The 14,366-nt window shown below is 38.9% G+C and overlaps 1 protein-coding gene across 1 annotated transcript in view; it reads left to right on the plus strand.

The window, feature by feature from the left end:
• Positions 1-1,550: 1,550 nt before the first annotated feature.
• NCKAP5 (NCK associated protein 5) overlaps positions 1,551-14,366 on the plus strand; it is a 388,757-nt gene continuing 375,941 nt past the window's right edge. The window contains exon 1 of the mRNA XM_005153771.3: positions 1,551-1,574. The gene's annotated coding sequence lies outside the window, so the exon portion shown is untranslated. The remainder of the gene's footprint in view (positions 1,575-14,366) is intronic.

Here is a 14,366-nt window from a genome sequence, read left to right on the forward strand (position 1 = left end):
AAGCAGCAAGCAGCAGAGGTAGTGATTGCCTTACATAGCAGTTCCAGCAAGTTCAGTGGCACTATGTCAGCATGGTATTGCTGCCACTCAGGGCAAGCACCAAGAAAATCTGTCATTTAGGTCGCACAGGTTTTTTTAATGGCACTGTTGCAGGCAAAAGTAAAATTTTAGTTGATGCTGACTGTTACTGTTCTGGTGTGTCATTGCATCTAGCTTGATTTACACCAGCTTAGGATCTGACCCAAAATTGATTTGCTGTCTATACATACAGGCAGAGTGTTTTTATGTGAAGCAATTAAACTGTGGTAAAAACTTGGCTTCAGCTCATCACTGGGTTTTGGTTGTTTTGGTGTTTGTGGGACATGCAGTCTAGGGTATTTGGATACGAATAGCCAGGTGTTTCTCAATACTGAAGCTGTTCATGTGGAAATGTGCACAGATAACAGAGCTCAACTTGTCCCAACTCTTAGTGATGCCCCTACAGCTTCTGAAGTTCTTATTTGAAAGGACTGACTTCTCAGAAATCAAGGCAGAGTCTCAGCCCCTCTCTTCCAGCAGCAATTCTCAGTGACTGATAGATTCAGATTAGTAGCTGGACTAGTTCTCAGGTGAGTACTCCGTGCCTGGCTGGGAACCAAGTGCCTGTTTTGGCTCCAAAGTACTACTTGGTCTTGGACCTCCACGTTCAAGAAGGAAAGGTCAGTAAATGCCCTTAACACCTAGTGAATAACTATGATTGATGCTGTTTCTTGCTTTCTTGTATTTTTATTTTTTGGAAGTAAGAGAGTGTTTTTCAAAATGCATTGTAACTGAAGTAGAGCTGTCTTAAATCTTATAAATTTAAGTTACAAAAGTTTGTAATTCTGTAGGTTTTAAAATTAGGAATGCATTGACACTTTCTGTTTACTAAAGTTCTCTGTTCTGTGCTTTAAAATCCATGAGATTTGCACCCCTAGTTATATGTATTTAAATGAACAGACAAATTAGGAGAATTGAGGGGTAAATTTTGGAAAAGGCACTGATGGAATTTTTATTTTTTCTTTTTCTCCCTGTGCTCTTTCCATGTTGAAGCTGTTTAAGTTGTTCTTCTTTTTCTGCTTTCCCTGCAAGCACTGTTTATTCATTCTAAGAAAACATCAGTTGGGTAAACAGAAGTATTTATATGTGAAGCACTGAAACTCCTACTAAGATGCAAATTGTGCTGCAGGGAAGATAGCTTGGGCTTTTCTTTCCTCTTTCCTTTTCTTTTTTGACAGTCGGTTAATAAAGACTCAACAATAAGCAGCTGCCTGTGATGTCATTTGGGACTTTGTCCACAGAGCTTGTATTTACAAGTACTGAGCAACTACATAGCAGCAGCAAACCCAACTATCAGCAAACTTCATGTCTGCTGTTACTGAAGGACTTCAGTAGTGCTGTGGATGGTGTAGAAAGCTAACTCTGTTCTTCTAACCACAGACTTTTAAAGCTTGTTAAATAAACATTGGATAAACTCAAGAGAATTTCTGGACTGCAAAGACTTCTTACGGTTCTGAGTTCTCCAGAGCTGGCATGTTTTGACTGAGCTGCTGCAAGTAAGACTTTTGCTGTTTTGGTGTTTTTATCATCTCTGTAAAGCTTATTTTCTCTAGGAGTGTGTCAGCGTTGCTATTTGTAGTTTTGCTTTAATTAGAGCAGCAAGTATGTAGTTGTTGAGAGTAATTGCAGCCATGCATCTAAGTGTGGTTCAGCAACAGAGTAAAGGACAAATGAAAGCTTAATTCTGGCTTTTGTTTCATGAGGCTACACTGAAGGGGCTCTCTCTTAATTTAAGTGATGAAACTCTAAGATTCTTAAAAATCTTCTGAGCACTGTCATTAACTGAGCAAAACCTAGTCTGTTTTAAGATTGTTCTTTTATCATTTCACGGTATTTATCTGAATATTCAAAGGTAATTTGTATTTTTAATATAATTTCCTTCTTTGTTTTAGTACAGTTTTCATTAAAAATTGTTTTGCTCCTTAATGTAGGCATTGATTTAAAGCAAAACTTAACTATTTTTACTTTTAGCCCCTGTTCAAATTCTGGAGGTATATCATTTTAAAAAAACAAATCATGCAGTGCTTAGAAATCTGATGCGTTTTGGGTAAAATGAGTTGTCAGTTATGTGAGAAACAGTATTTTTTAGTTTGAGTGTTTGTTAGAAGTACAACAAATTCTGAAACATCAGTGCAGAAACACTATTACACTGGTAAGTGCTGTGAAAAAACTTTTTAAACTGCCAGCTGCTTGTGGGACAGAACTATGTTTCTGACCCCTGATTAACTAATTTTCAGGACAGCTAGCTGTGATTGTCATGGACTTATTCCCATTTTACACAGCAGAAACAGGCCCATAGATTTGATTTATTTAAATTTTGTTTACCCACTTCAAAAGCTGATAACAAACCTGTATCTTCTGCTTCTCATTTCAATCCTTCACCAGAAGCCCATTCTAAATTACTGCAACTTCAGTTGTAGTGTCTTTTCCAGGGAGTAACCTGATCACAGTACTGTGTATGAGGAACTCTTTTATTACTGTTTATCTCCTCAAAGACAGATCATTAAATAGAGGTAAAGTGCATTTCTGAAGAATGAAATCAGAAAACTGATTGGCACTTGTATGAGGGTAAGTCAGTATAAATCAATCAGAAAGGAATTGGGGTATTCCTCTTGAGTTGTTAGCACTGTTGATTTTGTTTTGCTTTTCTTTCTACTGACTTTGTTTACAAGGCCTCTCAGTCCTACACAGGAACAGATTTTTGGGGCTTCCTATTAAGATTTGAGTGGCTACAACCAAGGATTCGCCTCTTGAGTGACCCTGTCTCTGCAGGAGATCAAAACCTGTCTCTTCTTTTGATGCTCTAATGTAGCTTGACATGTCAAGATATTGTGCAATTCGAGAGCTGTTGTTCTGTCTTTGGAATTAAAGCATATTATCCTGGGAAATAAAAAAAGCAAAACAACCCTAAATTTAGCTCTGCATTAATGCCATGCAAATGGCAAAGGTTTTGGGGTCTTAAATAAGAGCATAGAGTTTTATTCTTTAGTTGTTCATCCTTCTTCTTCAGAAATAGTATAAACAAGTATTTATGTTCTTTGAAAGACCTTTTTGTAGCTTGGAAACTTCCATTAAATACAAGAGGGAAGAACAGAAGATTGTGATGAAGCCTTTCCCTGAGGACAAGGAATGGGTTTAAGGTTAGGTGGTTTCACCCCTTCCATGATGACTCCTGTGGGCCAGTCCTTTCTTTCCTCTGTCGCCTTGTGGCAGTGAATTGATACAGGTATTTGCATTTGCAAATATTCAGGTATCATGTTGGCAAATACCTAAAAAATCCTAAGTTAAAATTTAAAAGAAGCTCATGTCCCACTTTTCTTTCTTACTTAAATTAATTTTAAAAGCAAGTCCTAATCTTACAAATGTGAATTTGAGAAAACCTTATGAACTTCTTTGCTATTGTTCTTGTGCATGAGTTGTGTCTAAGTGTTTAGAAGCTTAGGTTTAAACAATTAGAAATCCTGCCCCAGTAAATGTGAAGTACAGTTCCACTTCAGTCAAGAGCAAATCTTCAGCTAATTACCTCCAGAGCAGAAGCAGACTCTCAAAACCTTATGAGCCTGGGGGCATTTTTTTTTCATTTTTCTCTCTTATATTTCCCTTCTCACATTTACATTTTCTTCCTTATATTCCAGTGTAGCAAATTAGGATACAGAGTGAGCTCAGTTTTCAGCGCAGGGATCCCCTGGCTGGATTTTCTCTGGATCTGAGAAATCTGCCCTAGGATACCGCATATAATCTGATAACATTCTGGGATGGCATTAAAGGGGACAATTGCCAACAGAATGTCAATTCTTTTGGCTTTCTCACCATCTGAAAAGAAATGGAATAAGTGCAGACTCCAGCCTGTCAGCATCTGACAAGTGGGACTGAGGGTGGGATAAAAGCCCCAAAACAAAGGCACCAAAGGGAAGCACAGTTGGCTGAGTAGCTTAGCATGGTTCAGCTAGGGCCAAATACGGTGTGATGCTCTGCAGCTCCTGTGTAGTTCTGCATGTGTTCAGCTCCTGGCAGGATTGGAGCTATGCTTAAGAACAATCTATGCCAAAGCTGACAGACCGCTGCCAGATCTTGTAACATGTCATATACAGGTTTATTACTAAAACAGGATAAATGTACAATGTAAACACAACATGAACCATTAACATTTGTAATACTTTGTTCTGTACTGTCTAATGATACCACTCATGTAGCATGCAGAAACCTGAATTATGTCAGGTATTCCCTGATGGTTACATAAATTAGTCATGAAGTTTGGGGGATGAAAATTTAGATAGCTATTATGTGAAAAATACTCGGGAATTTTTTATGATTTCACTGACTTGCATTCAGGTGAAGCAGATAAATGTGGTTTGTTCAGCAGCGATGGCTTCTGGAAGCTGGCAGTAACATTGTCGATGGGCTATGAATGATGCAGACCCTGAAAAGCAAGTTGGATTATAAAGGAATGGCTAAAAATGATGTTGCTGAAACATGGACTATTAGTAAGGGCACACACCAAGAACAAATGCTACTATTAAACTGTATGTTTGATAAGCTTTCCACAGGACAACACTTTTCCACAGCCAAACTAGCTTTGGATAGTGTGTGCACATAATAGGTCTGTGCAGAATCAAATGCATGTCACAATTTATTTCCTTTGACAGTGCTAATTGATTATTATAATTCATCGTTATCTAAATTGTTAAATTCAACAGTTTACCATATCCTTTTGTTTCTTTGTTGCTCGGACATAATACAAATAGGAAGAGTTAATTACTGCATGTAACAACAGAGGCGAATTTCATTGTCTGCTTCACTTGATTGAAGCTGTGTTGAATCACAGCTGTGGATTTTCAGTAATGGAGAAAAGGAAGAGGGAATTCTTTTGCAATGAAGTTGCTTTTTGGTGGTAGTTAGCATTTTTATTTTCAATAATATTCTTTTTTCAGCTGGGCTGTATTGTGCTTGCTTTGCCTGTAGTATTACCTAATTGTGCAAACTAAAATCATGTGTGCGTTGATCCTGTTGGGAATCAGTGTGGCACTCTTTTAGGAATACAGCACAACTTGTACAAGTAAAAGGACTGCATTTGTGTCTAAAATTACTTACTCCACCAGATATGAGCACTTGGCTTTTTTCCTTCAGTGCTCTAGTGATGTTCAGGTCTGCATCTGCTGGGTAAAAGGAAGTAGTGCTGTCAGCAAGGAAACTCCAGAGAGATTAAGTGGTGGCTTGATTTATTTAGATTCCTAAAGCTCTGATCTACACTGCTATCTTCTAAGATTTGGTGTAACTTTACTGTAAAATGTAGGATCTTTTCAGCTGATCTGAAATGATCTGACAAAATGGTTCATAGTGATAAGATTTTGGGGGGTTATTTTGCCAGTAGAGGGCTGTGTTAAACTGGATAAAATAACTCCTTGTTCTCACATTTTCACTGGGTAACAGCTGAAAGCATATGGTTGTTTTCAAGGGCAAAATGAGTAAATTATTGGATTTTTTTAGAAGCTACTAAATGATTGATTATTTAAAATCAGCATCACATCACTTTTACAGTACAACACAGTTCTGTGTCAGTCTAATTAGTCTGAATTCTGGTGTTTAAAATACATCACACCTACCTGTTTATTCTAAACTGTTCAAGGTTGATAGCTCCAGCCCTAATAAGTCATTAAGCTGACGTGATACACAGCAACAGCATGTAGCTTTGCTATAATGGAACAAATGAGAAAAGAACTGTTTTTCAGAGGTACGATCATGTTTTGTTTTGTTGTGGCCTCTAAACTAGCAGTCATTATTCAGGTTCTGATGCTGCAGGAGTTGACCTTTGGTAAAATATTTTGTTATCCTCAATCTTTTATAGAGGCCTTTTGTGAACTCTGCACAGCTCTCATTTTGTTGATTGCATTTAAAGTCATTTATTGCACAGTGTTTGCCCTCCTAGCAGATGTTAAAGGATTCCCTGCCTCCCCCTTAAAGGCTACTCCTCTGCAGCACCTAATTATAACCTACACAAAAGATTAACAGATGTTATAATTGTCTTAACTCATTGATTAAATAGTTTCTGCATGATTTGCTCTCTCTTCCCCTCATTGCTGATTTGTGAGGTCTTTTTGGATGAGTCTCCTGCATCTGCAATTTGTTAACAGAGGCGGTCTTCATGTTTTAACTTTTTGGTCTTGTGGTCCCGTTTGAGCAGGTTATAGATGTTCTTCTGGACATTGTGACAGAAAATGTTAAAAATGTGTGTGTTAATAGTTGCTTTGATTCCACATATTCCTGGTTTTCCTCTTCCTTTTAACCATTCCATCTGAAATGTATATAAAAAGCAGACTAATTTTAATGTCTGTAAGTTAGAGACTGGAGTGGCAAATGCTGAGATTTATGCAGCACTGATTTTTGTCCATATATTTCAGTTATCCCTTGCAGAGGGAATTAGTGGCTGAGAAAACCAGTTTAAGAAGAAAATTCCTAGTAGAAGAAAATATCTAATAGGATTTTCCTAGTAAGATCTGAAACAGCAATTAAGAAGACTTTGGCTTTCTTTGGGGTTTTTCTTGATGTGGTTATTTTTTTTCATCTCACAAAATCAAGGTTACTAGATGTTTGAGCTAAGTAAACTCTCCTCTGTTGTGTTCCCACATTGAGATGAGGGCTCTTTTCTCAGGTGGATCCATAGTCATCCTACAGCACAGCAATGCCAAGCTTAACTGTTGTTTTATGTTCTTATAAATTTTTTAGCATCTTGAACTAGGTCAGACAAAACAATGTTTCTTTTCAGAGATGTGAAACGTCTTGCACATGTATTATCACTACTGGGGATTTACTTAAATGTCCTTCCCTGTTGTTTGGATTCCTTATAACTTTTCTTCTTTCACTGACACAGATGTGAGTTGTTGGCAAGTCCACAAAGATTTCCATGATAGTCTCTGAATGTCCCACAGTTCTAAGAACCTGCATCTGTCACAGGGCTTCAGCCTGAAGTGCTCTGCCTTGCTTAGTTCAAAATTAGTATAAGAAGAAAGCAAAGTCAGTGGAGAGCATTTTCTCACACATTCTCTGACAAAACCTCTGAACGAGTTAGAGAAACTGATTAAAGGCTTGAGGCTTGAATTATGGGCTTGATTATTCAAAAGCTGTAAAATATTGTGCTATTCCCCTTGCTCATCCCCCAAATCCTACTCAAACATAAAACTATTGCCTGGATTCCTGCTCAGAGAAACCACCTCATGTTGTGGTTGGGCATACCTTCTCCTATCAAAACCCTTTTTGTATTTTTGGTTGCCAAAAATACTCAAGTTCTGTGTGGCTCTTTGGGGAATATTGACTCAATTAATGCAAATTCATGGATCATAGAATCATAGAATAGTTAGGATTGGAAAGGACCTCAAGATCATCTAGTTCCAACCCCCCTTGCCCCTCACACTAAACCATGTCACCCAAGGCTTCATCCAACATGGTCTTGAACACTGCCAGGGATGGAGCATTCACTACCTCCCTGGGCAACCCATTCCAGTGCCTCACCACCCTAACAGTAAAGAATTTCTTCCTTATATCCAGTCTAAACCTCTGCTGTTTAAGTTTCAACCTGTTACCCCTTGTCCTATCACTACAGTCCCTAATGAATAGTCCCTCCCCAGCACCCCTGTAGCCCCCTTCAGATACTGGAAGGCTGCTATGAGGTCTCCACGCAGCCTTCTCTTCTCCAGGCTGAGCAGCCCCAACTTTCTCTGTTTTCATACGGGAGGTGCTCCAGTCCCCTGATCATCCTCGTGGCCCTCCTCTGGACTTGGATATGTGGGACATCCTGTGTGATTCTGCTTTGCTGATACTTTGTGGATATATATTCTCTTTACTGTGAACACCATGCATAGTGCTGGCTGTGAAGTTTACGATATAACCTACAGGGCTCTAGGTTTTTTAATGTTGGTATTTCTCTTATTCATGAGTTTTATTAGGCTGAATAATCATCTTTGCAATGCACAAAAGCATTTGTCTGGGAATTCAAAACTGCTCTAGAAACACAGGTACTTTGTTTGCGGAATTAACAAAGAACACTGTATCCTCCTGGTTTTTAAATAACATCTCAGTGCTCCTGAGTAGTTTTCGTTTATGAGCTGGGGGGAGTAGATTATAGATTTGTAGTAAAGAAATTCCAGGGTGCCAACTGTGCTTCTGAAGTGTATTTTAATTATATAGGCACCTGTCCACTACCAACTTGCAATATTTCATAGAGGTCAATGAACAGGCAGCTGATGGAAATTACTTTTATTGAATACCAACCTAGTCTGAGTTTGAAACACTGATCCAGAGGTGAAAGGCTAAAATCTCAATTACTAATAATTAGATCTATCCAATCTTCATGTTATGCTTCTGGCAAAAGGAATAGATGCTGTTTGCAGTTAAACATGAGAAACATTTAGAAATTACTAAAAGTTCAGCTAAATTATTAAGGACTTTTAACATCTGCTGGAACTGCAGGAAAGTATTAAAGTAAAATCTGGCCTATTTTTAATAAACAGCTTTGTTCTGTGTTATATCACTGGCTGTTAGCCCTAACATTTGAAACTAGGAGCTTCATCTTTATTTTGAAAGACAGCACCAAATGAGCGGAAGAGACAATGGTAGCACAATCTACAGTTTGGGTTGGCTGTTGTCTGCTTGAGAATCTATACACTTGTATTTAATTATGCGCCTTTCCTAAAACTAGTAACTTCCTTCCATTAAGCTGCAATTCTGTCATAGTATTATTGATTGGAAATACATCGCAGTGTTCATAGGAAACTATTTCTGTCATTTCTATTTACAAATCTTTAAGTGAATTGCTTTTCTTCTCCTTCACTACAAAATTCCCCTGTCACAGGAAGATGCTTTAAACAGACATTCATAAAAATTTATCAATGAGATGATAATTTTTGGCACAGCCCTGAGAAACAAATGGTCCCTGAGGTACACAGCCATAGACAGCATGGCAATGCAGAGGCAGACATATACCACAAACACTAAGTAATATTTTCCTTACTCGTGGCAGGCATTAATGGATCCTGTCTCCCTAGTAAAGCACTAAAGTCTCACTTTTACCCACTGGCTATTGCCTCTTGTGGAAGCAAGTTATCCTTTACCTGTTTACTTATTCCTCTCTACCTGAACTCCAGGTTGGGATCCTGTGTGTTACAGGGGGATCCTGATCTTGGGTGCACAGTTCAAGAGCTTATAAGTCTGGGGAGCATATCTGAGACCTCACTTGCTGAGGTGTCTAAGTTAACCAGTAACAGTGGGAGGCTACATCCCCCTAGCTGCTATCTTACTCAGCTGAGATGGAGTGGCTTACCCCGGAGTGAGGCAAAACAAAGATTAAGATTTAATTCAAAGGATCTTCACCCAAGACAACAGGAAGGATAAGGCTCATTCTTGTGGCTTTAGGTCATACCCTTGGCCAAGAAGTCCCATTAAGACCCCACCTTGCTTTCCCCTTTTGTTCCTCTCTCCCTTCTCAGAGTCCCACTCAGAGGTTCTCTTGTCTTAGCTCCTGGTAACATCACAGTGAGCCAACAGGGAAAATCAAGGGTGAACAGAACCTTTCTGCTGGCTGCAGCCAGCATCCTGCTCAAGACCCCACTGTTACAGAAAAAGGGTCCAGTTCTAAATAAAAAAATGCTGCTTTAGTGCTTCCTGCTTTGGCCTGCAGGAGAATGGGGTTTGGATCTGTGGAGGTAGTAGAAGATATCTGGCTCATCGCCTGTGTACCTGCATTTGGCTGGTTGGTGGCAGAATCATCTCTGGCCCTTTGTTTGGTTTAATTCTGTTCTACTTACATTTCCACAATCAGGTTAATCTTGACAGAATAGCCAAGAGGTGAATGAGAACTGAGCATCTTCCACTGTACTGTGCAGAATTTGGAGAAAGAATCATGCCCCACTTTAGGTACATAGTGATGTACACATCCAGTAGATAGAGTAATGACAGAGCAGCAGTGCTAATAGGAAGTTTCACTATTCAAGTATTTGACAAAGAGAAATTATTCTATAAATGGCACTTATATATACTATATATTACTGCCTTCGCAGTATAGTGGAGAAACTGAGACAGCAGAAGTTCGTGAATCAACCAAAACCACCCACTCAAGAGCAGGGATTCAACTCAAAGTGTGGGCAAACACTTAAGGCTTATCTGAAATGAATCAAGTACATTCTTGCTTGCTTATGTCCGAAACTCTTCCCTCCTCCCACACACACCCCATAAATCTTACGCAAACCAAAATACTTTAAAAGGCTGTATTTAATCTCAAAATGCACTTTTAAATTCAAAGAGGATACTTTAGGACTCACAAATATATCACACTTTCCCTTTCCTCACTAAAAATTCTTTATTTCAGCTGAAATTCAGGGAGTGGAACATCTGCCTTATGAGGAGAGGCTGAAGGAGCTGGGTCTCTTTAGCATGGAGAAGAGGAGACTGAGGGGTGACCTCATCAGTGTTTACAAATATGTAAACGGTGGGTGTCAGGATGATGGAGCTAGGCTTTTTTCAGTGATATCCAGTGATAGGACAAGGGGCAATGGGTGTAAACTGGAGCATAGGAGGTTCCATGTGAACATCAGGAAGAACTTCTTTACTGTGAGAGTGACAGAGCACTGGAGCAGGTTGCCCAGGGGGTTGTGGAGTCTCCTATGTTGGAGATATTCAAGGCCTGCCTGGACAAGTTCCTGTGTGATGTACTCTAGGTTACCCTGTTCTTGCAGGGGGGTTGGACTAGATGATCTTTCGAAGTTCCTTCCAACCCTTGGGATTCTGTGATTCTGTGAAATTCAAGCTGAATAGTAGTATTGGATAACTTTGGTTATTCCAACACTGGAGGTGCATAAACTATAATCTTAAAAGTTTTACCTAAATCTGCATGGCATTACTTCTAAGAAATAATATAGGGGAAAAAAATCCTATTTGAGGTGCTAACATGAGCTCCGTACGAAAAAGTAGATGAATAATCTTGTTCCAACCCAACTTGCTTTGCTGTCTACTGAAAGCAAAGGCATCTTTCTGATTTTAGTGGACGATGAACTTCTGAAAGATCTGTATTTATTTTTTTTCTTTTGTGCCACTTCTGGTAGTTTAATGTTTTTTCTTTGCGTTTTAAATGCATGGATGTGAGGGAGAGAGACTGGAGAATTTTAATAGTATGCCCCTGTCTAATATTATCTGGAGAGTAGTGTATCCATAATCCAAAAGTGTCAAATTATTATCTGTGATGGCAGACTGCATGTTCTTTCCCATTTCACTTGGTAGAACTGAGTGCAGATGAGTTAGAGACTGGTAGAATGACATAAAACATAGGAGAATTATGAACCTTTTAAGTAGGAAATTCATGAATGTTTTTTAATTTACATTTTTATTATATTTCTGGCAGAAGGAAAAATTAGAAATCAGTGTGTGACAGTGAGTCTTCACTCTGTGAAAGGGGAGTAAGCACTGATGGCAGCTGACTGCATGGGAGGAAGGATGGAGTGGCTCTTCCCCCAGCCAGAGCAAAAAACTTCCACTCTTATTGTGTCTAATGTGGATCAACCACCACAATTTATAAAGGAGGACACTGAAAGGGAGAGAAAGGTCTTTTCCTCCCCATCAGAGTCCTCTGATAAGTTATCACTCACTTTCAGTGTATTTTACTGTTCTTCATCCTGCCTAATTTTTTTATATGACAAGTGTCATATAAATCTGGGAATCGATCTGTATTGGATTTAACTTTAGGTAATTTCTTCCGATACTCAGCATCATTTCCCCTTCCTTATTTCTTTTCAGCTTGTTGTTGATAACCTAATCAGTTCCTCACTGTCCCTAGTGTTTGTATATGTCCCTCAAACTTGCATAGGTGGTCATTCCTTCTCATTTTAGTCTCCTCTTTGTCATTATTTGAAACTACTGTGAAGGGCCTTGTTAATCGTTTCCCTCCAAGTCAATACTTTAATCATCTTTGCTGCTGTTGTCTGAATTCCATCAATTTTGTCTGTCCTTTTTGCCCACAACTGAATTCAGTATTTGAGATGAGCTCACACTAGAATTGCAGAAGAAAAAAAGGTGAATGGCTGTTTGGTATGCTGACACTGTTCAGTATTCTGTCACCAGCTAAGGAAATATGGATGAAGACAGAACATCTTTCATTTTTAATGTTTTCATAATAGTTTTCTTGGCCATAAGATGAAGATGGAGTTTAATCTGTGTGTATCTGTTCCTCTTAGTTTTACAGTCTTGATATCCCACAGTCCTACATGCTCTGTTGTGTCAGAATAAAGTGAATTTGAATTGGCTAGGGAAATTCCCTGGAATTTTAATTTATGTATACTTATTGGTATCGAGGGGATACATCTCAATGAAACTGAAGAAGGTTGAGCTGAATTGTACCCTGTCACCTTTCTGCTGTGAGCATGAAGGAGAGATGTTACTGAAGTATGTTTTGGAACACTGAAGCTGAATTCTGTTGGGTGTCATCCTTGGCTGATGATAGTTTGGTTGAAATTAGAGTAGACTTCTAACTTTTGCAAAGGCTGGACAGCCAGAGACTAGCTGAAGGATTTCAGTGTCCACCCACAGGAGCAATAGTTAGTTGTGGTGCATCCAAATTCAGCTCTGGTGCCACATCTCTTTTGTGTGTCTTGTTTGTAGTAGTGGACAGCAGAGTCCAAAGAACTATAGCTGCAGTTATTGCTGGCCTGACTGTACAAGGACTCAGTGAAGGTACTTGCAGATCAAAGTAAGTGATATGTGAAGAATTTTTCTGATAAAGATATGCACAGAGTCCTGTGCAGGTAGCACATGGAGCTGCCCAGTCTAATATTAGAGACTGCTTATTCTTTTGCTTTGTTTCCATGCTACAGTCTGTTCTTTCAAACCCAAGGATCAGTTCTGGTTTAGCTGGCACTGGAAGAGATCAGCACTGTCTTTCCCCTCTTGTTTCCCAGGGTAGAGTTTAGTCATGGTTGGGTGGAGGAGCTCTTTTCAGATTATGCAGATAGACGAAGTTGAACCCTTTCCCGGTTACCCTCTTCCCAGGTCATGGAGAGATGACATTTATTTCACTGTATGTTATCTTCCTCTTTTTTTTTTTTTTTTTTTTTTTCCATCAGACAGAAAGGGATTATGAGCTTGATTCAGTTTATTGCCTGGGCTGTTCTTAAACTAATACCTTCATTATAAAGTTATTGCCTGTAAAGGAAGGATAGGCCCTGACCCACTGGGAGTGTCTGTACAGCAAGGTTAAACTTGAAACACTAGGTTACAATCCACAAAGCCCCAGATTCATTAGAAACAAATTCTGCAGCCCAGACGTTGAAATATTCCCTCTAATACAAATGGCTTTCTTTATAGGACAATGTGCAGCGCTGGGTGCTGAAGGTGTTACTAGTGACAGAGGAAATATTTTTGCAATACTTTGTCTTGAGAGTTTTCCTTTGAGCCACATGAACATTTTGAAGTGCTACCAGTGCTCTGTGGAGTAAACCTAGATGTCTGAATGCTGTCACTAAGTTAAGATGATTTTAATAATTCCTTAATAATTCCATGAGCTAGAATACATCAGTAAATAAATGGTCTTTCATTCCTTTCATCTATGATGCCAGGGAGGACCAAATGGAGTAGCGTTCACTTGGGACACTTCATCTCACAAGAATGCTTTCATTCACGAAAATGTTCTGTTAGAAAATGTTTCTAGCAAAATACTTCATTGTGCATAGACTGCAGAATGAGTGAATGAGAAACAAGAGAGGTGATTGTAATAAAAACCTCAGAAGTTTATTTATACTCTGTGTTAGATGGGTTTGTGTTCAGATCACAGAGCCATCCTCCCTTTTAGAAGTGCAGGTGGAAGGGGTGGAGCATGCACAACTCCAATGATTTTTAGTGGTCCCTCTGGACTGCGATTAGGACAGATGGGGAAGCAGCAGAGATGCTGACTGAAATGCATTGGTCTTGGGGAGGAAGGGATCTTTAGGCACATTTCAGAAGCTCCTAGCTCTACTTCCAAAAATAGAGTTGGCATTCCACCTTTGTTTACAGCAGAGATCCTGATATAGGTCTTATACATAGGCTTGAAATTCTTTAACTTACTTGAACAGTGCCTTGATTTACACCAATGAAAGAAAAATTAAAAAACCCACAAATCAAACTAAGCAAAATGTAGGAAACTTAGTTGTGTATATTAAATTCTTCCCTCCAGTTAGTTTTCTGTCAGACTTATTTAGATGTTGGATTTAATTGTGTGCATTTTTCTGAACACTGCAATGTATTAAATGAATACATATGAATTTGGTATGTTA

The sequence above is a fragment of the Melopsittacus undulatus genome, chromosome 4 (genome assembly GCF_012275295.1).
Source record: "Melopsittacus undulatus isolate bMelUnd1 chromosome 4, bMelUnd1.mat.Z, whole genome shotgun sequence".
Lineage (NCBI taxonomy): Eukaryota > Metazoa > Chordata > Aves > Psittaciformes > Psittaculidae > Melopsittacus > Melopsittacus undulatus.